Source organism: Protopterus annectens, chromosome 9.part0, assembly GCF_019279795.1.
Source record: "Protopterus annectens isolate FY-2018-M chromosome 9.part0, PAN1.0, whole genome shotgun sequence".
In the NCBI taxonomy this organism is placed as follows: Eukaryota; Metazoa; Chordata; order Ceratodontiformes; family Protopteridae; genus Protopterus; species Protopterus annectens.
Genome location: NC_056743.1, coordinates 854,117,891 through 854,145,753, shown reverse-complemented (window position 1 = coordinate 854,145,753; position 27,863 = coordinate 854,117,891). Strand labels below are relative to the sequence as shown.

Below are 27,863 nucleotides of genomic sequence, written 5' to 3'. Positions count from 1 at the left end.
AGGAATGTAGTAGTCTTTCTCCTTTGTTTTGTGGATTTGGATAAAAGGTAGGTAAGTGGATAGTCTGATTCAAAGCTACACTGGATGCTACCTTTGCCATAAAGGTAGGGTTGGTTCGTAAGGAAACTCTGTCCTGATGGAAAATGATGAATGGTTGCACAGCCATGAGGGCCTGTAGCTCTGAAACCCTGCGTGCTGAGGTGATAGCCAGAAGAAAGGCCATTTTCCATGACAAGTATTGTAGTTCTGTTGAAGAAGCTGGCTCAAAGGGAGGAAGGGTCAGCTTTTCCAATACGAAGTTGAGGTCCCAAGCAGGGACTGGTGGTTTCCTTGGGGGTTTTATATTCTTTGACCCTCTGAGGAACTGCCTTAAGAGAGGATGTGAGAATAAAGGAGGATCTGTGTTGTATTGTGCAGAAATGGCTGAAGCGTGGATCTTGATGGAGGAGAAGGAAAGTCCACTGTTTAACATCTCAGCTAGGTACTGTAAAATTTGAGGTATATTTATTACCCAAGGATTCTGGCCCTTTTCTTGATTCCAGGCACAAAATCGTTTCCATTTGGCGGAGTAGGCTTTTCTAGTAGAAGGTCTTCTGGCCTCCAAGATGACATCCTGCACCTCGTTGGCGAGGAGAGTCTGTTGGAAAATCAAGGAATTCTCCATGCAGCTAGATTTAGGGTTTTGTAGTTGTGCTGGGACAACAGAAGAGGGACTAGAGGTAGGATCCATGGTGGGGAATGTGTCAGGCTCTTCAGGAGCGGATAACAGTGTTGTCTTGGCCAGTCAGGAGCAATGAGAATCATTTTCGGCCTCTCTGCTCTGGCTTTTAATAGAACTTTGGGCAGCAGAGGAAGAGGCGGGAAGGCATAAACTGTCAATGTTGTCCAATTGAAAGAGAATGCGTCCACTTTCCAGGCCTGCGGATGATAGGTCCTTGAACAAAATTTTTTCAACTGGTAATTTCTGTGGGTAGGAAAGAGATCTATGTCTGGCTGTCCCCATGCCCGAGTTATCTTTGTGAAAACTTGAGGATGCAACTTTCATTCGTGTGGATCTGTCATTTCTGCTTAGGTTGTCTGCCAGTGTATTTTCCTTCCCTGGCAGGAATTGTGTCTAGTTGAATTTGCAATTCCAGTGCTGTGTTCCATAGGGTCATGGCTTGCCTGCACAGGGGGTATGAATGAGTTCCCCCCTGTTTATTTATGTACCACATTCACTGTGGTGTTGTCTGTCCATATCAATAGCTGGCCTGGATGCAGTAGGTCTTTGAAGGTCATAATAGCATTTTGCACGGCTAGCATTTCCTTTTGGTTGATGTGTAGGTGCTTCTCTTTTTGGGACCATTTTCCCTGAATGCACTGATCTGTCATGTGTGCTCCCCAGGCATAGTCTGAGGCGTCTGTTGTGATGATTTGAGTTGCTTGAGGTACACAGAAAGGGAGACCTGTGTTTCTTTGGCATGCTAGAGCCCACCACAAAAATTCCTTTTGAAGGCATGGAATGAGTGGTATAATTGTTTCCAAGCTGTGGCTGTGTTGAGACCATAAGTTTTTTTAGGTACCATTGAAGTTTCCTCATATACAGCTTTGCACATGGGATTAGTAGGATGCAAGATGCCATGAATCCCAGCGCCTGCAGGACTTTCCTTGCAGTTAGCCTGGTGAAAGTTGCCTTTTTGCTGAAGTATTGAGACAGTTGCCCTTGTTTGTCTGGCGTGAGGTAGGCCATCTGGGTGGTTGTATTCAAGCTGGCACCCAGAAAAATTATTTGTTGAGAGGGTATTAGTTTTGATTTCTTTTTGTTGACTGTGTATCCCAGGAAGTTCAACAGTTTTATTACAAACGCCAGGTGCTGCAGTAGTATGTCCTTGCTGTCCGCTTGGATCAGGCAGTCATCCAGATATGGGTAGATTTGTATTCCTTGTAGTCTGCAGAAGGCAATTACTGATGCCAGGCATTTCGTAAACACTCTGGGCGCAGTAGATAAGCCAAAGGGCAATGCAGAGAATTGGTAATGGGTTGAACCTGCGAAAAATCAGAGGTATTTTCTGCAATCTTGTCTGATAGGGACATGCAGGTATGCCTCCTTGAGGTCCAATGTTACCAGCCAAGACTCCTTGCCCAGCATGGGCAGAAGCTGCTGTAATGTGAGCATCTTGAATTTTGGCACTTGTAGATATGTGTTTAGGGTGGATAGGTCTAAGATAGATCTCCAATCTTTGTCTTTCCTTGGTACCAGGAATAGTCTGGAATAAAACCCTTGACCTTGTTCTTTTGCAGGTACCTCTTGAATCGCTTTCATGTCCATGAGAGCTGAAATTTGTTTTTGTGCCTCTGCCCTTTGATTTTGTGGCAGGTTTGGCATGCCTCTCATTTTTGGAAGGGTGTGAAAGTGGAACCTGTAGCCTCTGTCTATAATGTCCAGAATCCATTTGTCTTTTGTAACAATATGCCAATTTTTTGAGAATAATGCAAGTTTTCTGCCCAAAGGTGCTGCCATTAAAGCTTTGCTTGGCAGGTGTAGGGGGAAGTCATTGTGTCTGTTTTCTAAATGACTGTGATCTATCTTCTCCACCTCTTGGGGTTGGTGCTTGCCACTGTCTGGCTCTGAAAGATCCTTGAGGTTGCCCTGTACCCCTTGGGCGTCTGTATCTGCCCCTTTGAGGTCTGTCCGTGGCTGGAAAGGACCAATTTTTTGAAGGCCAGTTTCTGCTGAAACGTGGAGGTTGTACCTGCAGGAAATCTTTCACTGTTTGCATTGATTTCGCTTTTTCCTCCATTTTCTTTAGTACCTCCTCAGCTTTAACACCAAACAATGCATCTTTTTGAAGAGGTGCATCAAATAATTTAGCTTTGACATGATCTGGTAAGGTTTTGCTCTTTGAGCCAAGCATGCCTACGTATAACAGACCCCGTAACAGCAGCTCTACATGAGGCCTCTAAAGCATCAAAACCACATTGCAAGGTATGTTTACCCACTTGCTCTGCACCATGCAACAAATCCTGCAACTCTTTTAAATCTGGTTGTTCTGGTTGTGTCATTTTGCTTTTCAACTGAGATAACAAAAACTGTTGATACTTTAACATATGGAATTGACAGTTTAATGCCCTCATGGTTAAAGTGGCCGAGGTGTACACCTTTTTCCCCCACCTTTCTAAAACTCTGGAATCTCTCTCTGAAGGTAATGGGTTTTTAGCAGTAGAGGCCTTAATTCCCTTGGGACCCTGAGAAATAATTTCTGGGTCAGCAGTATGGCTTTTATATAGGAACTGGTGAGAATCAGGAACCCGGTAATACCTGTCTGGTTTAACATGAGCTGGAGGTAAAAAATCTGGATTAAGGCTGGCTTCTGTGTACACATCATCCAATATATCTAAAACAGGTGGGATAGCCAGGGGCCTATGCTGGGGGAGCAGAAGAAATTCCCTGAGCCTTTTCTTGGAATCTGAGTAATCTTGGCCTTCCCAGTGAAAGTGTTCCCTTAATGTATGCAGGGTTTCCCCAAAAGAGTAGTCCTCGGGGGGGGGGGGGGACCGAGGGAATAGACTCCTCTGCATCAGAGTCTTCGAAAGGAGAATAGGCATAATCCTGGTCCTCAGAGTGTTCTGAGGTAATAGAAGCTTGATCTGAGGAAGGGTAGTCTTCCTCAAATCTGGGCCTTTTGTCAGAGGGGGGTTGAGAACCCCTGATAAGAGTAATCAAATCCTCAGCCATTTTAAGCATCTGCTTTTTAGGCATGGGGCCTTGAGAGGGGGTCTGAGGACCCTGTTTTTTGGTTTTCATGGCTGCTTTAGATTTAGTGAAAGCTTTAATAGAGAAGGAGGAAGGCCTGAAGACACCTTGAGAAATGGCAGGCCTGTCTAAATTCTGAGTTTCCCCGCCAAGAGTGGCGTTGGTATCAGCAGTAGGAATGGGGACCGAGGAGCCTGCGACCTCGGGTACTGAAGACACTGGTAATGTAGTGTCATCAGTACTCAGGGGCTGCGTAGGCGCCTCGCTGAGAACCGGAGAACCGGTAGTCGGCCTAAGCGTGGTCTCAGTAGTCGGTGCTGACCTCGGATGTCGGTCCTTATCTTTGCGTCTTTTGCTCAAAACTGGAGTCGGAGTATCCGACGACATGATATAATTAATTTTTTTGCCAAAATAGTGTAGGGCGAACTCCGCCCGGCGCTTAATAGTGGGCTTGTTGAATCTAGCACAAAAACGGCAGGCCGAGACGACGTGGTCTGGGCCTAAGCAAGGTATACAGAAAGAGTGGAAATCCTTATGTGATATTTGCTTCCCACAAGAAATGCAATTATTAACTTTGACATTGGTCTGAGGCAAGAAAAGTTTCCCCAACGGGGTACTTAGCTTTCAAGAAGACTTCGGCTGAAATAATTTTGTAAATCTCAGGAGCTGGCCGACCGGCACTTGTGAACTGCTTCTGCTTCGGGCACCGCGAGGCAAGAAAGACTGAAGAAAATGGCATCGGCTGCCTCTTTTATACTCCTGCCGCACTGACGCCAGGGAAGAAGCGACGACAACCGACGCCGGACCTAGACTTTGGAATTCGGCCGACCGAGGACCCGCCTGACGGCAGGATAACCCCATTTGTAATGACTACAGCTGTATGCACGATGAACATCTGTGAAAATGTAAATAAGTTTTTAAAATGTTGAGTATTGCCCTGTTTATACAAAATGTTTAAAGAATCTGTCAGTGTTTTGATACACTTCTAATGGCACATGTTTGAGAGGGAGATTCTGAAGTACAAGTTGTCTGTGAAGAATCAGCTGTTCAGTAGTTGATGTTATTAGAATGTTCCTGGTTGCTAGGTGACTATTTGAATAGATGACTGACGGGAAAAAGAACTTATTCAAACAGCTAACTTATTTTTTAAAATAGGACAGTTGAGACTCAACCTTCTATAAAAGACTGCTGAAGTCACCTGTGGGCAGCTAGTTAAGAGTTGCAGTCAATTACAGTGCTGTGCAGTGATACCCAAAAAGGACGACTCACCAAAAATTGTAAGCCTGCCTTTGCCTTGCTGTTATGTTTTAGATTAGACCAGGGACAGTATTCTCTAGTTAGATTAGGAAAGTTTAGTTATTTAGATAAGAGTTTTTCTAAGATGACGGACTTCTGTCCTCAAGTTTAATTTTATATTTCTGGTGACTGAATTCTGGTGTTTACTGAAAATTCCTGATTTACATTGTAATCATTTTACTTATTATTCTGCGGTGGTGGTGCTGCGGTAGCGTTGTCGCCTCACAGTTAGACGTTGTCCGTTCGATTCTCATTTAGAGCGTCTTCTGTGTGGTGACATGCGTGAACGGGCATTCCTTCGTTGAAGGTTGTGCGTTAGGCCCGGCAAGCCAGCACATAAAACTCTACTGCCAATCATTAGCGGACCGGAGTTCCGCTGTGGCGACCCCTGACCGGGAAAAGCCGAAAGACACAATTAAATGTTTTTTATTACTTTACATTGTGTTGGAACAATCAGTGTGTTCTTTAGAGATTAGAGATTGTTTATACCTGTTTGATACTCCCCAGGTGACATCAAATGTCTGGCTGCTTCCATTCATAGCCATCATTTATTTTGATATTTAATTTTTAACAACTGATCACCCATTGAAGGGCATATATAGTCCTGTCTGACTCTGCTGGCAGCATTTCCATTTGTACTGGGGAGGGGACACAGCTGGAAATCTGCGTCAGGCTTCCACACAAGTGTTTGAGTGTGAGAGATCTAAATTTATTCCGAGTGTGAGAGATCTAAATTTATTCCGAGTGTGAGAGATCTAAATTTATTCAGAGTGTGAGAGATCTAAATTTATTCAGAGTGTGAGAGATCTAAATTTATTCAGAGTGTGAGAGATCTAAATTTATTCAGAGTGTGAGAGATCTAAATTTATCCAGAGTGTGAGAGATCTAAATTTATCCAGAGTGTGAGAGATCTAAATTTATCCAGAGTGTGAGAGATCTAAATTTATCCAGAGTGTGAGAGATCTAAATTTATCCAGAGTGTGAGTGAGTCTGAGGTCTTAAATTGGAACACCTTGCTTTGAAGTGTATATTAAGGGAATATATTTGGGCTGGATAGAGGTATATAGTCCAGTCCCAGGAAAATAGAGCATGTTCCTGTTGTGCTCTTAAGGGAAATTGTGGAATTTTACTCATGTGTTCTGTACTTTGGTGTTTTCCGTAACGCTCCTACATTGGGAGTCAGTGGTGAGGATTGAGACTTCTTAATTACTGACACAGGTTTTAAGTGGGGGACATCACATTATTGGTGGCAGTCTGGTGGAATATCAACCAGATGTCACAACCACCTTCTTACAATCAATCAGTTTCAGGACCCTGTGATGAGATACAGCAGACTGACAGGTCTGGGTACACCTCTGAGTCTCTTCTAAAAATTCATCAATCCTCTAAAAAAGTGCTACCTTTATATACCTGTATATGGAAATCAAATAAAGGTTCATCTGATCCTTCCAGACATCAAATTGGTAGGGGGCTGGAGGGAGGGAAGTTGAGAAGGAATGAAAATGGACAATAGAAGGAATACTGTGGTGAGTATGTAGCATCTTTATTTGATGCGGTCATTTTCATTCATTCTTCAACTGTTGGGGCAAAGTCTCCAGCTACCCAAATCCTTAACCTAAATCCTGAGAAGACTCTAAAGAAGGATATTCCTGAGCACTGCTGAGCCAAAGGCTGCTCCTCCCCTAGAGACCAGACCCAATTTGTAATGAGCAATAAAGGTTTGAGGGTTAGCCCAAATTGCAGCTTCATAAATATCATCCAAGGAAGATCTGGATAAAAATACTGAAAAGGTTGCTATAGACCTGGTAGAATGAGCTTTTAGAGGTTTTGGCAAGGGCAAACCAACTTTTTGGTAAACAAATGAGATACAATCAGTTAATCATTGGGCTAAGGTTACTTTGGTAACTGGTTTACCCAATTATGAATCTGAAAACGAGACAAATAACTCATCTGATTTCCTGAAAATTTTTGTTCTGGGTAGATAAAAATCTAACTGCCTGCGAATATCTAACAGATGCAGCATATACTCTCCTTTGTTTGAAAAATTTGGAAATAAAAATAGAAGATTGATAGTTTCATTAATACTGGATTCTGACAATAGCCTAGAAATGAAGGATGGGTTAGTTTGCAAGAATACCCTATTCCTTTTGAAAAATCAAATTAGGTGGTTTAGAAGATGGGGCTTGAAGTTCTCATACTTTTTTAGCAAATATAATGGGCACTAAAAGGACAGTCTTACAAGTTAAAAATTTCAATTCACATTTGGCTGAGAGTTTAGAGAGAGATTGGGCCAAAGATTGTAAAACTAAATTCAAATCCTATGGGGAAGTTGGATGTTTAAAGAGAGGTCCAGGAAGAAAGGTTCCCCTTATAAAAGCCTTGCAAAGTTTGAAAGAAACTAAAGAAGATAGTTTATTCCAATGTGAAAATTTGAAATGACAGGTAGTTGTACTCCAACAACTGAAGAACTTGCACCTTCTTTAAAAACTGTAGCTAAAAACTCTAGAACCTTAATTACAAGTGCTGAAAAGCAGTCTATGTCGTTATTCTGCAGCCAAATACATATTTTCCTTTTATTTATGTAATTTTTTTCTAGTTGAAGCTTTGTGGGAGGATGAAAGATGGTGGCGAACAGGCGAGGACAGCCTGGGTTGTCTTGCTGTCCAGAGAAGTGCAGAAACAATGTGGCCAAGTTTTAGGTCTAATATATCTGGGTCTATCATATTTGTCAGGTGAGACAGGAGGTCTTGAATTAGATCCAGAACCCATGATGGGTGAAGATGATGAGGCCAATGAAAAGGGAAGCAAATCTGACGACGCCAATAAAGAATAATGAGGGTGTCTGTGCTCTTCAATCTGGATGCTTTCTGAAGGAATTTGGGGATTACAGGTACTGGAGGGAAAGGCGTAGAGGAGGAGACCAGCGGGTGGGTGGGATCAACTGCGAAGAACAATGTCTCTGTGACTTCCCTACCACAGCAAAGAACCTGCTGCACTTCTTGAGTGGAGTTGCAAAGAGATCGCAGGAAGGTTGACCCCATCAACAGAATATCTTTTCCACCACTTTCATGTTGAGTGACCGACCACTCACGAGGCAACAGAATGGACCTGCTTAATTTGTCTGCTGTCATGTTGCATTTACCTGGAATGTGCATTGCTATCAGAAATCGATTGGATGAGATTGCCCACTACCACTCACTCATAGCTTCTCGACACAGGGGGTAGGATTTGGTTCCTTCTTGTTTGTTGATGTACCAAACTACTGATATATTGTCCATTTGAATCCCAGTGGTCCCAGAGGGGTGTGTGTGTCCTGGAAGGCCTGCAATGCTAGGAGGATTGCTCTCATTTCTAGGATACTGATATGCATACTGGCCTCTTCAGGGGACCATGTGCTTTGGATGGTCTTTCCCAAGAAATGCCCCTCCCACCCTATCCAGGAAGCATCTGTGGTAACTAAGGCACTGGGCTGAAGGAAAGTGAAGGGGCAACCTTGCATTATCTGATCGGAGTGAATCCACCAAAGGAGGTAATTTTTGCAAGCCTGAGTTATCCTGATTTGGTTGGATAAGGTTGATGAAGAATAGACCACCGAGTTGCTAGAGTCCACTGCAGAATTCTCATGTGACACCTTGCTAAAGAAACCAAAACTATTGCAGCAGATATTAACCCAAACACTTGAAGAATCAATCGAGTTGAGAGAAAGGAATTTTAAATTATCTTTTTACCTGGAATTGTATGGCTTGTACCCTTGGTAACAGAAGAAAGGCTGTCAAGGATACTGCATCGAACAAAGCTGCAATAAACTCTAATATTTGAGTTGGTTTTAGTTGAGATTTGCTGTGATTGATGGTGATTCTCAGATGGGAGCATAACTGGAGTACATAATCTCGTGCTTTGATCAGATGATGCCTGGTCAATGTGGTTATCAGCCAGTCATGCAATTAAGTAAACACCTAGAATCCTTGTGGTCTCAAGTGAGCTTCCACTATTGCCATGCACTTGGTGAGCACCCTGGGGGGTGTGGTGAGACCAAAGAGCAAAGCTCTGAATTGGTAATAACTAGCTCCCAGACAGAAGTGTAGGTACTTTCTAGGTTATCTGTTCAGTTTTATATGATACTATGTATCCTGAAAATCTATTGAGCACATCCAGTTGTCCGTGTGCAGGAAAGGCAGAATAGACTGAAACCGGACCATACAGAACTGCAGAATGGACTGAAACCTGACCATACAGAACTTTGTGTATTGAAGTGACTTGTTCAGATTAATGAGATACAAAAATGGTCTCCGGTTCCCTGTTTTCTATGGCACCATGAACCTTTGAGTAAGTTCTGGACTCCTCCTGGTTTGGGGGACCTCTTAGATGACTCTCCTCTAGCAACATTTCTACTTCCAGTGCGGCTGATTTCCTATGACTAGATGGAACATCAGGAATTCTGTTTACTGAAAGGGGGATATTATATAATCTCTGGAAACATCCTCTGCACCCATGAATTTTTGTAATCTCTAGCCAGGGTCTCTGGTGCATGGATAAATGCCTCCCAACTGCTTCCAGAGCTGGGCAATCGGGCTTCCTTTTAAGAGCGCTGCTAGGATCGGTCAGAGAAAGTGTCTCTGGACCCTTGGTTTTGCGGGTCTCCTCTGCTGAGCAAGCAGAGTCTTTTGTTAGAGCTCCCCCCTCTACCCTAGGGGAACCATCTCCACATTGATTATGGACATGACCCTGGGGCTTTCAAAATCACATTTTTTGATCATACAGTCGATTCCTAGAAAAGGTCCTTTGAGAAGTTGAAAAATGTATGCCCACAGCAGACAAGGTTTTTACCATCCTGCTCACACCTGCATAATGCGTCTTTAACCTTGGGGCCAAACAAAGAACTTCTGTCAAAGGGAGCACTGATGAAGGAAGACTTGAAGAGCTCCGCCAAGTCAACAGGTGCATCCAGGCAGGTCTCCTAATGGAAATGCCTGAACCCGCCACCCTTGAGGTACCGTCAGCTGTGTGTGAGAAGAGCCTCAAGGACAAATTTGAAATAGACTATAGGGTAGCCAATTTTGAGGCAATAGAGGTCACTGCTTCAGAAGTAATTGACCCGGAGAGGGATTTGGTGAGTTCTTTAATGAAATCCCTCTGGAGTCTGGTGAAGTGTGCCAAATAGTTCTGCAAATGAAGTGCAAAGGTCGCTGAAGCATATAACGTGCTTTCTAAATCTGTCCAGCATCCTAGACTCCCATTAGGGAGATGGACAGATGAATTTTGTTCTGCAAGTTGCTTTTTTGTGGCCACCACTATGACATTAACTGGTACTCCCTTGCTCCAAAATTCCTTGTCCTTTGGTGGTGCCTCAATTCTGTCTGGTCTCTTGGAGATTGGCTCAATGGAATCAGGTTCCTTCCATGCCCGTTGGTTGATCAAATCAATGTGTTCATTGGCAGGTGGAGTCCCCCAGGAGGTAGACAGGCCAGCACCAAAGGCTTCCAGGAATACTGATTCCTGTTCGGAAGTTTTGTCGGCTGACCACCCATCCCTTTGCTTGGGGATCTCTAATGCGTCTCCAAATGAGACATCATTCAGGTGGTGATCGTGGGGACCCTTCCTTCTCATCGAAATCAGTATTCTCTGTGACAGACTCTTGAGGACAGTGTAAGTGCCTCCTTTTGCACTATTTCTAGAGCCTTCTTTGGTGGGATGCTCCAGAGAAGTATCAGAAGAAATCAATAAATCCTGAGGAGTATAGCCTGGAGACTTTCAGCTGGCTGTCCTTGTGGAGTAGGAAGTTGGGGCTCAAGACACAAACACAACTGAGTTTGGGAAGCAAGAGCAGAGGATGGTGGATCCATCCTTTCTCTTGGAACAGAGACAACTTTCTCCACTACCACAAAAGCAGAACGCTTCGGGGAGAAAGAAACTGATGGCTCCAAGTAGACATGCTTCTGTACCACTGGCTCCTTCTGACCCAAAGGCAAACCACTCAAAGCAGGCATCGGAGCCGAGCTGTCAATGTCCGAGACTCCAAAGGGGTACAAGATGGCTACGACAATCTCGGAGTCAACTCAAACACCTCAGACACTGTGCCGATGCTACTGCTCGGACATGTTTAACAGAGGGCACTGGAGTAGAAGACACAAGGATCTGATATGGATGAATCCAGGATTCTTGTTCAAAATGCTCTGAAACCAATGGTCGGATCGAGGAAGAGACAAAATAGGTGGGGAATTGTTAATGAAGGTCTCTGGACCTGATATGGTAGGAGCCAGGAGAACCCCCATTTGAATCTGTGCTGAGAGAAATTTCCACATCATCCTAGTCACATCTGCTTTGGTCAGAATTTTGAAGGATTGAGAAGAGGAAGCAATGGACCAGGTCCTGGAGGGTTGAAGTCTTTCCAGGAAAGGAGCTGGGAAGATATCAGATCCAGAGTCTGAGGAGACCTAATTTTGTGTTTCTTTGGATCCAAAGGTTTGGTCTTCAGATCTGACTGAATTGGATCAGACTATTTAGAATTTTTAGAAGGTGGCTCTGGACTTGGAGCAGAAGAACCTGATGGGTCTGATGGATGCATTTTGGCCTCCTTTTTATCACCTTTCATGGGGGGGGGGGGGGGTTGAGCCTCAGATGCCACATCAGAGGATGTCGATGGCATTAATCCTCTTAAGATTAATTTATTTTGTGGTCAATAAGAGACCTAGGATTAAAGCCCTTACATATATCACATGCAAAGTTTAAATGGGCTGGGGCCAAGCAATACATGCAAAAACCGTGTGCATCCAACAAGGGCATCTTATGACCACAGGCCTTACATTTTTTAAAACTCAAAATTCTTTCAGATATTACTGTGAAAAAAGGTACCAGGTAAGATAAATGAGAGCGATAAGTTTATTTTTATTTTTGGTAAGTTAGAGAGACTACCTCAAAGGTAAAGGAAGAAAAAGGGAGAAAATGCCAACAATGGTATTAAGAAAAATACACTAGATAGTATAATAAGGGCAAGAGAAGATTAAATGTAAAGACATAAGTAGGATATATATATAAAATGTCTAGGATTACTCAAGAAGTAACAGACAACTCGAGATCTAACAGTGACTAATAGGCGAACATAAAAGCAACAAATGAGACTGAGTTGTGGTATGGGACTTCTGCATTATGGGTAAGTGAGGAGCTCACAGGCTTCAGTGTTCCACAAGCTGTAAAAAGCGTCCTAGTCGGAGCCAAACCCCAGTGGATGAGGAATGAATGAAAATGACATCAGATCAGATGTTTTCTTTTCTCAGATGCCGGCTAGATTTAAGGATGTATTTAATTAGGAGCAGAGCAGTCTTCTACCGCTCCAGATATTGGCAGGGTCTATAATCTTTTGGAGGATAAGGCATCGACTCGAGCCCATCCTTCCAGTGATTCTGGCATTGAAGGATATATGTTCAAGAAAGCATATAGTTCACTTTTGTTTAATGAGGCTTTTTAGGAATTTTTTTTCTTCTGCCTTGCCTTGTATCCAGGGCCCCTTGTCTGCATATACTGTTTCTGTGTCTCCAGCTATAGTTTCCGATAAAGTCTACTGTATGTCTTCTAGAAATCCAGTCTCTCATGATAAACTAGGCAAATGGCTAGAATGTCAGGGGAAGAAACTGGTGCAATCCAGCATGATACCTTTTAAAATATTTTATTATCGGTGTTCTATGTGGAAAATGTGTTGAGATGAATGTATAATTTAAAACAGTTTGTTGCATCACTCCCTACTGAGCCAAAGGTTTTTGTCAAAGATACAGTTTCTAATGCTTCTCATGTGGCAAAACATGCATTAAAGAGCAACTTAGAAGAGGCCGACACTATTTCTAAAAATGCAATTTTGTTAGTGATGAGGCATGATGCTTGGCTGCACAGTCAAAAATTTTCTGAAGACAAACACATTTTATATGCTCCCACTGAATTTGATTGTGTGTTTGGGACTGTAGCCAATCATATCCTGAAACACTGGGATGACAGAGGTAAAACAAAAGTCTCAGCTTACCAAGGTTTAAGGTAACAACTGCAGGATGACAGTTCTACCAAGTCCAAAAGAGGGGTCTTTTCCATAAATGATACCCCGTCCCAACTTGTGACTATGCAAAGATGAGGCATCAGTCTTCAAGTCTCCTATCAGGTGCTACATCTCTCAAGTTCTCTCAACAAGGCAGCATGGCCGTTAGTGATTTCTGACAAATTGGTCCTCAACACTGTGGGCAAGGCTTGCTGATGGCAGCAGAAAGACCATCTCTCCTGTTCAGGAGAGTTCATCCGCTAAGTAGCCTGTTATTCCCTCCTATTGTCCAGCATATGCTGGACTCTAGGGTCATATAACTAGCACTTCCTTCAGAGAAAATGAGGGTGTTTTATTCTCAAATTTTTCTGCCACCCCCCTCAAAATGCATGGAGACCAGTACTGGACCTGTCCTTTCGGAATGCTTTCATCCAAATTCCCAAGTTCAAGATGCTCACCCTGCAGTGAGAGTGCTTCTCTTCTTCCAGTCCACTGCTTCATGGTGACGCTGGAATTAAAGAATGCCTATATTTCCATTGCACTTAATTTCTGGAGGCATCTGAGACTCGTCTCTGGGTCACGCTTTCAGTTTTCTGTATTGCCCTTACAGATATCCACTGTTCCTTGAGTGTTTACAAAATGCCTTGCCCTAGTATTGGCCCACTGTTGGATTATGGGCATTCACATTTTCCTTATCTGGATGACTTGCTGATCTGTGCAGAGTCTGCATACAAATGTTTGGAATTAGAGAAAGTTTCAGCCTTACTCCCTTCTCTTGGGTTCAAGTTAAACCTTCTGAAGTTGTGCCTGACCCCTCTTCACAAAGATTTGTCTTTCTAGGGTGTCTTATTGACTCCAACGTAAGAATAGCTTTTTTTGCCCGAAGACAATATCCCTTCTTACCAAATGGTATTTCTAGAATGTTCCAAGAGGCATGTCACCCCAGCTCGAGAATTCCTGAAAATTCTTGGACTGATGGCATCCATGATTCTTATAGCATGAAGGGCTAGTCTTTACATGAGAAAAATTCAATGGCATGTTTGAAATTGCTAGACTCAGCACCTTTATTCTCTGGAAACCAAGTTGCCGATGCTTCCTTTCATCAGACAAGAGTTACAGTGGTGGAGAAAACAACCAAGTGTCAATCCATAAATTAAGGTTATGTACTCACCATAATTATGCATCTGTGTTGCCAGTTTTCATTCCTCCTCAACTGATGAGTCTCAACTGCATTTACTAGACTTTCGGATGCAGCTATCTAGCTCCTACGCACAATCCCCCAGTTACTCTACAATATCTCAGACCAAGTTTGCTGCCCCAAAACCAGCAGAAATAACTAACCTTAGGTCAAGCTAGATGGAAGGCTAGTACAAAGGACTGGGGCTCAAAATACAGAACAGAAGTTCCACAACCACCATAAGGTAACTCCAGGAAAAATTGAGGGGGGGAAGGAGAGTGGAAAACTGTGGAAGAATGAAAATTGGCAACACAGATGCATAGTTATGGCGAGTACATCAATTTAATAACTGAAGTTGTCATTTTCATTCATTTTTCAACTGATGGGACAGTCCCAAGCTATGTGAACTTTAGGTGGCCCTCATGGAAGATATTCTAGAGTACTACAAACCAAGGGCAGCCCTTCTTCTGTAAGTCAAATCCAATTTGTAATGAGAAATCAATGTATAAGTATTGGACCAAGTAGCTGCGACACAAATGCATCAATTAAAATCCAAAACCAGAAAGTGGATGAAGTAGCCATGGACCTGGTGAAGTGTGCTTTAGAAGGTCTGGGTAAGGGCAAACCTTATTGACTGCAAACAAAGGATATACAGTCTATCAACCATCTGGCTAAGATACCTTTAGAAACCAGTCTACCCAATTTGTTGGGGGAGAATGAGATAAACAATTGATCTGTCTTTCTGAAATATTTTGTTCTATGGAGACGAAAGGGGAGCTTGTCTATGAAGCATGTATTCACCTTCATTGGCAAAGCTGGTAAAGGAAAGAAACAAATTAATGACCTGGTTAATATATACCTCAGAGGCTTCTTTGGGCAAGAAGGATAGGTTGGTTCATAAGGTAACTATCTTTGTGGAAGATCAAATATAGCAATTTGGGAGAGAAATTTTGGAGCTCTGATACTTGTCTCATAGATGTAATAGTCTGAGTCAAACCATGCAGTACAACCGTTAAATCAAAGGATGGGGTAGGGTCCTTCAGTAGAGACCTAAGCAAAAAGGTACCTTTTAAGGAAAGCCTTGCACAATTTTGATGACGTTAGAGAGGAAACTGAAACATCTAAATATAAGATATTGCTGCCACCCACACTTTGATAGTAGATAAACTAGCCTCTGCTTGAAACAACAAATGCTAAAAACTCCAGGACAGCAGGAATAGGGGCAGTGAAAGGGTATAATTCCCTCTGAACAGCCCAAACAAAGAATCTCTTCCATTTACTCTTGCAGATCTTCCTGGTAGAGGCCTAATGGAAAATAAAGCTTGGGCTGTCTAACCATTAGTAGAATTGGAGAAAATATGTGGTCAACTTGACACCTGTAATGTCTGGGTGACCAGTTCCTCATGGGATGAAAGAGGAGGTCTGGACTGAGGTCCAGTATCCAGGGTGGATAGTGAAGGTGAGACCAAAGGAAAGAGAACTGCAACTGACAAAGCTATAAAGGGGCAATGAGGACAACCATACTGTTCAATCAAAGTGCATTCTGTAAGAATTTTGGAATTAGAGGTATTGGGGAAGTGGCATAAAGGAGACCAGAGGGCAAAATGTGGACTATAGCATCTCTTGGTGACCCCCCCCCCCCCCACTGGGGGGGATCATGACAAAACACCTACACTTTTTGTTGTGGAGAGAGGCAAACAGATTGCAGCAATTTAACCCCATCAATGGAAAACCCCCATCTGACATTGAGACCACTTGTGAGTCATCAGAATGGACCGGTTGAGTTTATCTGTTAGCATTTTGAATTTCCCGAGGATGTGCATTGCCATAAGAAAGTGGAGGAGACAGAATAGTTGTGTAAAATCTTACCATAACCATAGATGCCGTCCTCTTCCATGTTGCAGTATTCTGTACTCTTGGGTTTCCTCCTCTTGCTACCAGAACGTCCGGCCAGTCTTCAAAAGTTTGCAGTCACTGCAAGGTGTGTGAGGATGTCAGATGCGGCCAGATGAATGTGGATCATAAAAAAGTAACATCTGCATGCACCATCCCTCAGAAATGAGCAGCACAGTAGGACCCCAGTCCCAGGACCACCTGTGCAAGTCCTGTGCCCTCCAAGAAGGGAAATGTAGGATAACAGGAGGGGCAGGAGGGAAGGAGTACTGTAACATGGAAGAGGAGAACATCTATGGTTATGGTAACATTTTATACAACTATTCTATGACCTTCTGTTCTCATGTTGCAGTATTCTACACTCTTGGGTGAGTACCGAAGCTCACTGTGAGGAAGAGGGTGGTAGCCTAGAGCAATTCTCTATGAATCCATGGAGGATAGCCCTGGCAAATCCTGCCCTGGACCTAAAGATCTGGTCTAACTGGTGTTTAGTGGATGTGTGGACAGAAGTACAAGTAGCTGCCTCTAGGATACAGGTGGTGTCCAAACCTTTGAAAAAAGCTTCTGAAGAGGTTATTGCTGAAGTGGAATGTGCTTTAACCTTGCCCCCCCCCTAACGATTTTCCATGGTGAGCATTGCAGAAGGTGATAGCCCTGGATATCCAAACTGAGACACAGTCTGTTTTGTTACTGCTTTTCCCAGTGCCCTGGGGTGGAAGTAGACAAACAACTGGTCAGATTTCCTGATGGACTTAGTTTTGTGTAGGGGGAATCTAAGTTGCCTGTACACATCAAGCGAGTGTAAGACTCTCTCACTGTCTCTATAGGGTGGGCAAAGAAGGTGGGGAGGTGAATGGCTTGGTTCAAGGAGAGCTCATTGACCACCTTGGGCTTGAAGGATGGGTTGGTAATAGTTACCCTGCCCTTGTGGAAGATGAGAAAGGGGGGGTGGCCATGAGAGCTTGTAACTCATACTCTCCTAGCCGAAGTTAGGGCCACCAGGAGTATTGTTTTCCATGTACAGAATTTGAGGGAAGCCTTAGATGCTGGTTCAAAGGGAGCTACTGTCAGCGTCTCCAAAACATAATTCAGGTCCCAAGGAGAAGGAATGGGTTTCGTGGGGTGGGGGGTCAGATGCAATACCCCTTTTAAGAACAACTTTGCAGGCAATCTGGAAGCCAAAGGTGGTTCCAGAGGCAGACGGGCGAGCCTTAATGGAGGAGTATGCTAATCCTGTCTGTAGGAGTTCACACAAGCAGGACAATACTAAAGGGATCTCACTTTGGAATGGGTCCAACTGTCTCTGGAGACATCATATGGAGAATCTTTTCCACATGGATACAGAAGATCTCCTTATATTAAGTTTCCTGGCCTACTGCAGGAATGTAAGCACATATTCGTTGTACATGTGTCTGAAAGGGATCAGAATTCTATCACCCACAGGGTGAGGTGTAGAGATTGCCATTGTGGGTGGATGAGAGATCCCTTGTCCTCTGTGATGAGATCCACTCCGTGGGGTAACTTGTGGTGACTGCCCTTGGCTAAATACAGAAGGAGGGGGAATCAGTGCTCTCTTGGCCAAAATGGAGTCACCAGCAAGATCTTTGGCCTGTCCTGCGAAATCTTCATAAGGACTTTGAGTAAGACGGGAGGGGGGATGCATAGAGAAACATCCCCTTCCAAGAAATTGAAAAAGCATCAGTTGCCCTCGCCAGAGGATTGGGGAGCCTGGGTCAGAAAGAGGGAAGTTGTCTGCTCATAGGAAGTTGTCTGCTTATGGGGGAGGGAAACAGATCTATTTGAGGTGTACCCCATCTGTGGACTAGATCCTGAAAAACATCCCTGTGGAGCATCCATTTGTGGGAAAGTGAAATGGACCTGCTTAATATGTCTGCCCGAGTGCTCTGTTTGGAGGGTATGTAAACTGCCTGAAGTGTCACTGGCCAACTCATACACAAGAAGAGCTAGTCTGCATAGTAAGATTTTGTCCCCCAACTGTTGACATTACACAGAACTGTGGTATTGTATGTGTATAGTTTTAGTGGGCCCTGTGTAAGTTTGGGTAGAAAAGCTGTCAATGCTAGACTTGCTCTCATCTCTCTCACACTGATTTGCGCTTGTTTGTGAGATTCTGGCCAGGTGCCCTGGACTTTTAGGGGTCCCAGCATTGCTCCCCAACTGTGGCCTGAAAGGTCTGTGAACATTCCTGTGTTGGCAAGGAGGGTTGCAAAGGCAGACCTGGGTTGTGGATCACCTGAATCAACCACCATTGAATCTCTTTTTTGAGGCAGGGTAGTATGGCAATTTTGTATTCCAGAGGATGAGAATGTTGAGTCCAAATGGATCTTAGATACCACTGAAGTTTCCTCATGTGGAGCCTTGCCAATGATACCATGGAAATGGTTGAAGCCATGTGGTCCAGGAGCCTGAGGTACTGCCTGACAGTTATTTCTTCAGTCTGCAGTACCAAAGATAGGTACTGTGTTAAGTTTTTCACTTTTTGAGGTGGTAAGGCAGCCTTCATGATGTCAAAATCCTGCACCTGAGGAAGACAAGATCCTGGGTGGGGGTTGGGGGGGGGGGTCAGGGAGGACTTGGATAATTTATCTGGAACCACAGAGCCTGCAGTAAGGAGTGTGTTTTCTGCAAATGGAACTGGAGGGATTCTTTGCAATCTGCCTGGATGAGCAGGTCGTCTAGGTAAGGGAAAATCTGAATTCCCTGAGTCCTGCAGGAGGCCATCACTGGTGCCATGCACTTGAAAACCCTTGGAGCTGTAGAGTCTCCGAAGGGCAAAGCAGAGAATTGATAGTGAGAAGGGGCCACAGAGAAACAAAGGTATCTTCTGAAATTGGGCCTTATGGGTATGTGGAGGTAGGCATCTTTGATGTCCAAGGTGGCCATGAACTCCTGAGGCAAGATTGAGGAAAAAGTGTTTGCAATGTGAGCATCTGGAAGGTGGGCTATTTCAGGAAAAGGTTTAGATAGGAGAGATCCAGGACTGGTCTCCAGGGACCCTCTTTTCTTCGTACTAGAAAGAGCCTTGAATAGAAACCATTTCCCCGTGCTGTCTTTGGGACATGCTGAATAGTACCCTCGGCCATGAGATCATCCAAAACAGCTTGAAGGAGAGGAAGCTGATCTTTGGGGGGCTGAGGGATACCCTTCCAACTGGGGAGGGGGGGTGATCCAAGTCATGAAGTACCCTCTTTCTATTATGGAGTGGACCCACCTGTTTGTAGTGATGTGTCTCCACACTTGGAGACAGTGAGAGAGCCTTAGTGAAAGAGGGACAGAGGGAGGTGGGGTGGATTCAAGAGTGGCAGGTAGTTACAGACTTGAAACTGAGGCTTTGGTGCTGGTGGTTGTGAAGGTCTGGCAGGAGTTGATCGTTTCCTGGCAACCCTCCTGGGTCTTGAAAAGGTAGCGGGTGGTAAGTGCTTCCTAATAAATTGGGTTTTTGAGGGATAATTCCTTTGAAACTTAGGGATAGGAGATACAGATGTTTTAAGTCCTGTAGCTCCTTCCCCCCTTTTGTTGCAGAGTCTTAAAAAGATCTGCAACTTTGGAGCCAGAGAGCTGAATTGTCTGAAGGTGCATCAAGTAATTTTGCCCTTATGTCATCTGGCAGTGGTTATAATTGCAGCCACCAATATCTTTTAAGGGGAGATGCTGATGCAGCAGATCTAGCTGAGGCCTCAGCAGCATCATAGCTAAAAGAGCTAGGGCATATTTGGACAACAGGTCTGATAACTGATGGCCCTGAATGCTAGGGTAGAAGATGTGCAGACCTTTTTGCCCAAACGTTCCATAGCCTTGCTGTCTTTGTCCATAGGTAGGAGGGAAGAAGAAGAAAGGAGTTTGGAAGCCTTATCAGTGGAGACAGAGTGAGTGCCTGGATCAGCTGCAGGGCATTTCACTAGAGATTTAGCTGTCTCAGGGACTTTGTAAAATCTATCAGGTCTGTGTGGAGCAGGGGGCTAAGAGTCAGGGTTCAGGGAAGCTGCACTGAAAACAAAGTATGCTGGCAGTACCGGGGGGGGGGGGGGGGGATCCATTTGGAGATCATAGTACCTTTTCTGTACCTCTGTCATCTCAGATGAATACCATTTAAAAGTGCTCCCTCATCATAGCAATGGTTTCCCCAAAGGTGAGATTTTCTGCTGGAGAGTCTGCTTCAGCTGATTCTTCCTCTGGGGAAGCATAGCGGAGAGGAGAGGGGAGTTGGGAAGCATAACAGAGTTAATCTTCTGAGGAAGACTCAGGTGATTCCTACTCTACCACCTGGGAAGGGTCTAAGGTTTGGGGCCTAGGGCTCAACAAAGGTGGAGGTACTGGTGAGGCTACAGTAGAAGCAGGTCTCAAGGCCATAAATGCATTCAGGAGACTCTGTGTGAAAGTCTGTCAATCTTGTTGGCTTTCCCCAGAAGGAGAGGTATGTTCTCGCTTTTCTTTCCTCTTGAGGGAAGGCCTAGGGTCTGACGGCAACGAAGAACTGGAAGGATCCGCCCCGTTGGCCGATGCAAGCCTGGGTTCTCCCTCAGCGGAGACGGACATCTGCAGGGCTTCTGAAGACATGCCTTCAGCACAAGGTTCTGCTCCTTCCACATTGGTACCTGCTGTACCCGTAAAGGTGGAGAATGATCATTTTTCCAGTTTGTCGGCCACAGGATGAATGTCTGAAGGTGGATCTGCAGCAACAGTTGCAGGCCTTAGGGTCTTCGCCATTTTCTTGGGCAGCTCGGCGGGCAGATCAGACGTCCACTCCATGCCTAACGTTATCGATTTGAGGCGCTGATTCTCGAGATATATATTCAAAGCATGGTGTCTGGTATGCAGAGTTTTCAGGACGAAGGCCTGGCAAATTCTGCAGGCCTTATGGTTTTGCAACAGACCTAAGCAAGAGAGACTGAACGTGTGGGTATCGTTGAGGAGAATCTGATGGCCGCACTTGCCCTTTCTGGATGACATGAATAAGCACTAGCATGCAGTAACACAAATAAAGACTCCCAAAAGGGGTACTTATCTAAGAGCGTAGATCCGACGGCCGGGATGGCAGGAACAGCTGACGTTCAACTGGCGACAGAGACTTTCTGAGGGATGGTGCATGCAGATGTCACTTTTATGGCCCATATTCATCTAGCCACGTTGGACATCCTTATGCACCTTGCAGTGACTGCAAACTTTTGAGAAGTGGCTGAACGATCAGGTAGCAAGAGGAGGAAACCCAAGAGTAAAGAATACTGCAATATGAGAATAGAAGGACATCTCCCACTGCCACACACACATTGCCTCTCCACAAAGGGGATAGGTTTGGATTCCTCCCTGTTTGTTGATATACCAAACCACAGACATGTTGTTAGTTTGAATCGCAATCTTCACGATCTTCACTTGGCTTGTGGCTGTATCGCTATCCCATCATGCTCTAGTAAAGCTCCCCAGATCTCATTTGCCACTAAACAGATTGGGTGCTTCAATTTTGGCTCCAGCTATGTGTCAAAACATTTATTCATTATTTGAAACATTTCTTCTTCTCCTTTGTTGTAAATTTAGCGATTAGTGTTTGTTACTATTCTAGTTAGTTTGAGAAAGTTCATTGATGTGTTTTTAGGAAGGCCTGCGATGCTAGAAGGACCGCTCTCATCTCCAGGACATTGATGTGCAAATTGGTCTCTTCTGGGGAACACGTGCCTTGGACCATCCTTCCCAAGAAATGCCTCTTCTAAATGGGGGTGTCCATGGTTACCGTGGCTACTGGGGGTGGAAAGGCAAGACGGCAGCCTTGAGAAACTTTATCTGACCGAATCCACCAACACGTGGTTTCTGCATACTTGTGTGAGTTTGACTGGTGAAGACAAGGGATGGTGAAGTACTAACCACTGAACGGCTGGAGTCCTTTGAAGAATGTGCATATAAAAGTGAGTCACAGGAACCAAGGTTATGGCTGCTGCCTTGTATTCTAAATTCTGAAGAATCAACCTGTATGGAGGAGAAGGGTATAAGATAATTTGTTTTACTTGAGACCTGATGGTCGGTACTCTGGTGAAAGGGACGGGATGCCATCTGACCAACTGTGGCCAAATCAGCAGTTATGAATTCCAGGCTGAAGATGATTTATAAAGGTTGACTGTGATGCCTTGGGATTGACATAATTGGTGCAAGAAGTCCTTAGATGTTTTGAGGGGATGATCTGTTGGGGCGGTGAGAAGCCAATCATCTAGGTATGGAAACTCAGAATCCTGGCACTCTCAGCTGGGCTGCTACCATGGCTACGTATCTGTTAAACACCCTGGGGTCTATGGTGAGACTGAAAGGCAGGGCTCTGAACCGATAGTGACTGGCTCAATGCCGAAAGCGCAGTTATCTTCACAAGCGTCTGCTCACATTGACATGATGATACACATCCAATTGCCTCTTTACAGAAGTGACAGAATAGACTGAATTGTGCCCATTTGTGACTTGAGTTCTTTACAAAATCTATTCAGTTTGCTCAGGTCCAAAACTGGTCTCCTATTTTCTTTGGCACTAAAGAATCTTGAGCAGGTCCCAAATCCTTTCTGGTATTGTGGGAATTTCTGGATAACTCTTGTCTAAGCAGCTTTCAAATATCTAGAGCTGTTGCCTCCTTTTGACTGGGTGGGACATTGAGGAGCCCTTTTCCTTTTGTTTGGGGGGGTTCTATGAAAATATGAAATAACCGCTAGATATGATTTTCTGCACCCAAATAGCTTTTGTGATTGATGCTCAGGCATCTGGGTGCAGAGATGGGTGCTCCCAACTGGCCCAGAGATGAGCAGTTTGGGCAATCACTCAGGAGTGTTGAAAGGGTTTTATCAGAGAAGGTGTCTCAGAAACCCTGGTTTTGTGGAACTCCTCTGCCACAAGTGTGGCATCTTCCATTACAACAGTGATGGCGAATCTATGACACGTGTGTGAAAAGTGACATGCCGTAATATTTTCAGTGCCATGCTGAATTGCCAGAAAAGTTAGACCTGTACTTTTTTTTTTTAACCCGGATTGTCTTCAAATAAAGTGTTTTTTGTGGATGCTCTGAGTTTACAATGTAAACTCGGAAACCCAGAATTCAAAGTGGTCTCCACCTTTCTTCAAGATGACTGGTTATCTGATCTTGCAGATTAATCAATCAGCACAAGATTCAGCAGCGTGCAAGAGAAGGAAGATGAAGTCTGTCCAGATCACCTACACTTCAGACTTCATGATAATATTGGTGGCATTACCTCACTACAGTGTCAGGCAGGAAAAGGTAAGGTAAGTTGTGAAAAGTTTATTTATTTAAAATGCAAGTAGCATTAAAACAACTTAAAAAATGAAAACAAACGAGTTTAAATGAGCACAAAAACAGTCAATCAGTTTGCAGCACAGGCCATCTTTAGTAATAGTGCACACTATTTTCAGCACAAGTTACACAACTAAACAAAAAATATACAAGATACGCGCTTTGATCTTAAAATTTTAGATCATCAGATCAACCAAAATAAATACCATGATGGGGGTAGGTATGGAATGGGCATAAGCATAGCAGGAGGGGGACAGTGTAGGTATGGAATGGGCAGAAGTATAACAGGGGAATGACAGATGGGTTTGAAATAGCAGTATAACAGGAAAGGGAGGGGAGTGGGTAGATATGGAATGGACACAAGCATAACAGGGGGATGGGGTATGTTGGAATGGACACAAGCATAACAGGGGGATGGGGTATGTTGGAATGGACACAAGCATAACAGGGGGGATGGGTAGGTATGGAATGGACAGCAGTATAGCAGGGGAGGGAAGGATAGGTAGGGAATAAATAGCAGCATAACAAGAGGGGATAATATTCTATCTGAAAAAGAAAAGACAAAATGATTAGGGTGCTACCTTTCTCTCTTGTTGGGGGGGTGTGGGGTGACATGCCAGCAGAGTTAAGGTAGGGCATTTTCTGACATTTTGACACACCGACCCCAAAAGGCTCACTATCACTGATCTAACCACTTTCAGCTCGTCTGTTTCCTTTTACTACTATGGATGACAAACCCACTGGGTTTAAGAAATGCACTTCCTTTGTGCATAAGATCCCCAGTTCCATAGGGAATGCGTTTATTATCTGGGTGTTGCCCACTTAGCCACTGAGCCCACAATTTGTGCAACACAGTCCCACCACCCCCCTTTACTTGGATGTATACATCTTTTTGTTGGTGGTTGATGCTGTTTTTTGCTTAGCAGCTTTTGTTGCGGGTGGGTTGTCTGTGGCTTGTAAGAGTAGGCGTTTGCAAAGCTTACATTTTCCATCTGCTCATCCTTTTGGGCACTAAAGGAAAATAAATGAGAGCTGCTGTCTGTGGCTGTGAAGGACTATCCTGCTGTAGAAGTTGACTGGTCATTCACATCCACAGACATGCAGAGGGGAGGAGTCTGAAGATCTGAGACTGCCGGAGAGGGTTAGTAGGGCACTACTACCCAAATGTCAGTAAGACCATATATTCTACAAAAATCTACTAGTACAGTACTTTCTTGATACAGATGGTTCAAATGCCAAAAACACAGACCTGCACTGTGGTACTGAGGAGTTAAATCCAAGACTGAAGGCCGAGAAGGCAAATGGCAAAGTGTCCAAAGTCAAACCTATTAATGCCAAAGGCATATGAGAGAAGTTCTACTGGAGTCAGAGTATGTGCCTACAGGGTGCTTCACGGGGCTTGGACAAACTTGTCTGGGATGGTCTACCTCCAATAAAGAAACGCTCTGTTCCTGACCAAGTTAGAAGAATGGCCCTCCACAATGTCAATAGTTCAGGAATACATGAATCAGGCACAGAATCTCCTTCACTCCATCTGGGTGCCTTAGTGGGAGTGGGGAGCAATTCCTTCAGCAAAGTTGCATCTCTTCTTGGCAGATTCATCCTTGTCTCTGCTCTTGGCTTTATTAATCACCAAAGTATACTCCTTGGAAATCTAAGTTGAGTAACTCTGGATATTTTAAATCTTCCTCTGCCAACAATCCTTCTGAAATGTTTGTTCCCTTTGTCATATGTTCCACAATCTCACAATCCACTTTAAAATGCTGAGGACTTGAGCAGTCATGGAATGAATGCTTGCCTTGTGGTGGTATCCTGTGATCCTAACTCATTTTGTGAACCTAAACTGAATTATTTTTCAGTATTCACCAATTCAGTCTTAATACAAACAGTACCTAAAGCACAACAGTAACATTCAAGAAAAAACTTCTGCAACTTATTAAACTGCTGATGGAAAAGTTGGTTCAAGCTCACCAAACATGAAAAGAAAATAGTTCAACTAATAAATTAAAAGTATTAAATCTAGAAACCACTTTACTTAAAACAGAAGCAACAAACTATAAAAAAACATCCATTTTATTTTCTGCTAGCACAATAAGCAGCAAAGATCTGGAGAAAATGTCACAGTGCTAGGTATTGTGGCTAAGGGAGGAACTAAAGTCTGGAAAAATCATTTCACTTACCAAGTTGATTGAAAACCAGAAGTTTCAATCATGGTTTGAAAAGGGTGAACCAGACCATGTCAGATCTCTTGCTCGTTTTGTGCACTTCACTGTTTACAGAAATGATTCATGCATCCTATGAAGCATTTATTTAAAAGTGGATTTACAGAATTCTAAGTCGGTAACAACACAGCTCCGAAAATCTTACTTTTTCTGGTGTAATCAGTAACTGAAGTGTCATCCAGGTCCTCTAGCATGCCAGCTTCCAGGGGAAGGGCTTAAGCTTTGCAAATGGAAACCAAAAATGAAAAAGTTCGCAAGTGTTCAAATCTCACCCTCAGCTTAGCTGATAAATGTGGTTGCAGACAGATATTCCCCCTGCATGGGGGTGATATCTAATGCAGTGGAGGCTGCTACTGAGAAATGGGGAAAAACAGTAGTTAAGAATATCTGGAACTTGCTTACAACAGCAGGCACTGAATGGTGCACTTATGTTCAAACTACTACAACTTAGGCAGACTTTGAAACAGAATCAGGACCAAAAGCTTTATGCTTGGTCACGGATTACTTCAGCCTCAAGCACAAAGTATTTTGCAAATCCCCAAGTTGGTATTTGCAACTTGTATACTCTATGGCAATCAAATGCTGCACAATGACGTGTGAAACGTTTAACTTTAGGATCTACAGATCTCATGTCACAGATGCAAGGATGCTGGAATAAATCATATTGGGTAGGACACTTTCCCAGAAGCTGAAAATTTTATTTATTTTATTTTATTTTACATTTGTTAATGACAGGCAAATACTTAACATACTGCATAATCTGCAAGGTTTTGAGCAATGGATTACAGCAGAAATTTCCTTTCCCAGTCCCCAACTCAGAGGTATTTTAGCCTGTCGTTCCCACACGAAATGTGTGTGTGTGTACCAAATTCCAGCTCATACTATGGCAATTAAATGCATCTGATTTACAAGGACAATTCTGAATCTAGCTCAGGGATTCTAATCTGATTTTTTTCTTCCAAAAATCTATATAACACAAATGGTTGGTTTACAGGAAAAGAGAGGACATTCTTTAAAGTCACAGACCTGTTTTACTTCAGAAAATTAAACTTTTCTTGTTCTAGCAACTTTTAAAATTATAAGTTCATAGGTGATTATAGACTCAAAGGTCTTTATAAACCTAGCCGCCTGTACCTAATATAATACTAGTGAAACCCACTATAAGGGATCTTGCCAAAACTCGAAATCTTAGTAATGACTCCCCATACCTAGAAGGGTCATAGGTGAAATCCTTGGCAGGAATTTATGATTTCCCATCCAGTCATCCAGGCTACAATTAAACAGGGTCATAGAGGGGCTCCATTTGATGTGAATTGCTAGCCTAATCCAAAGGAGTGGCAACCTCTGAGAGACATATCTGTCTCTCCAGCAGGTCCTATTTATTTCGCAGGCCAGGTTAAGATCCCTGGAGCAGGTGACCCTTGTCCCATTTGACTTGCAGATATGCAGCATTTCCATTAGGTTTGGATCAGAGATTGCTCTGTAGGCCAAGCACAAGTCTCCTCTAAGAAGTCAATATGATACTGAGTACAGTGATAGTGACTTCAGTCTGTCAAAGTATGACGTGCTGGAGACCGTGAATTTTCTTTGTTAGAAATCTCTGAGGTTTCTCAAGTTGCTGCAGGTGCCTGGGGTAAGGTACATACCAAAGGGAACATCGTACTCAATTACTGGCTGATATGGCTCAAGTACAGATTAGTTATGACCCCTTTCATTTTTGAGGCAATGCCTTTGTTAATGAGGTGCGTGACATAGAATGCCTTCCTTACCACAGCAGACATATGGTGGTCAAAGTTTAGGATACAGTAAACTTGCGTTCCCAAATCTCTCACTACTAAGTTGTTACTTAGGGTATCCCGGGATCTTCAGACCAGACATCTGTTCTGACATCCTTGGTTCTGTCTGAGGGGTCTAGGAGCAGACACTCTCCAGTCGGGTCCGGAGAGGGGAGTTGGATTGAATATTTGTCAGATCCAAACTTACCTCTCCAGGCTTCGGCGTGGACCACCTCAGCTCCTACATCAGTGTTGAAGCCAACCCCCTTGGTTCTGAGGATCTCTTCTGGCTCTTCGGTGCTGGAGGTATTGTCAAATCGGGGGGGGGGGGGGGCTTTTGAGCTGATAAGGAGAGTGCTGTATCCTCAGACAGTTCCACTCAAAGGTTCTGACATTCCTCCCTCTAAGGCACTGGCGTCAGTCTCTGCACCACACCATCCACAGACAAGC

The 27,863-nt window shown here is 43.9% G+C and overlaps 2 protein-coding genes across 4 annotated transcripts in view; one reads left to right on the top strand and one right to left on the bottom strand.

Moving 5' to 3' along the window:
- Window positions 1–27,863, bottom strand: part of KIFC1 (kinesin family member C1) — a gene marked incomplete in the record, with an annotated part of 1,304,428 nt that overhangs the window by 79,455 nt on the left and 1,197,110 nt on the right.
- The window catches only part of CCHR9.PART0H11orf98 (chromosome chr9.part0 C11orf98 homolog), a 395,998-nt gene that overhangs the window by 328,935 nt on the left and 39,200 nt on the right, over window positions 1–27,863 (top strand). The window lies entirely within an intron of this gene.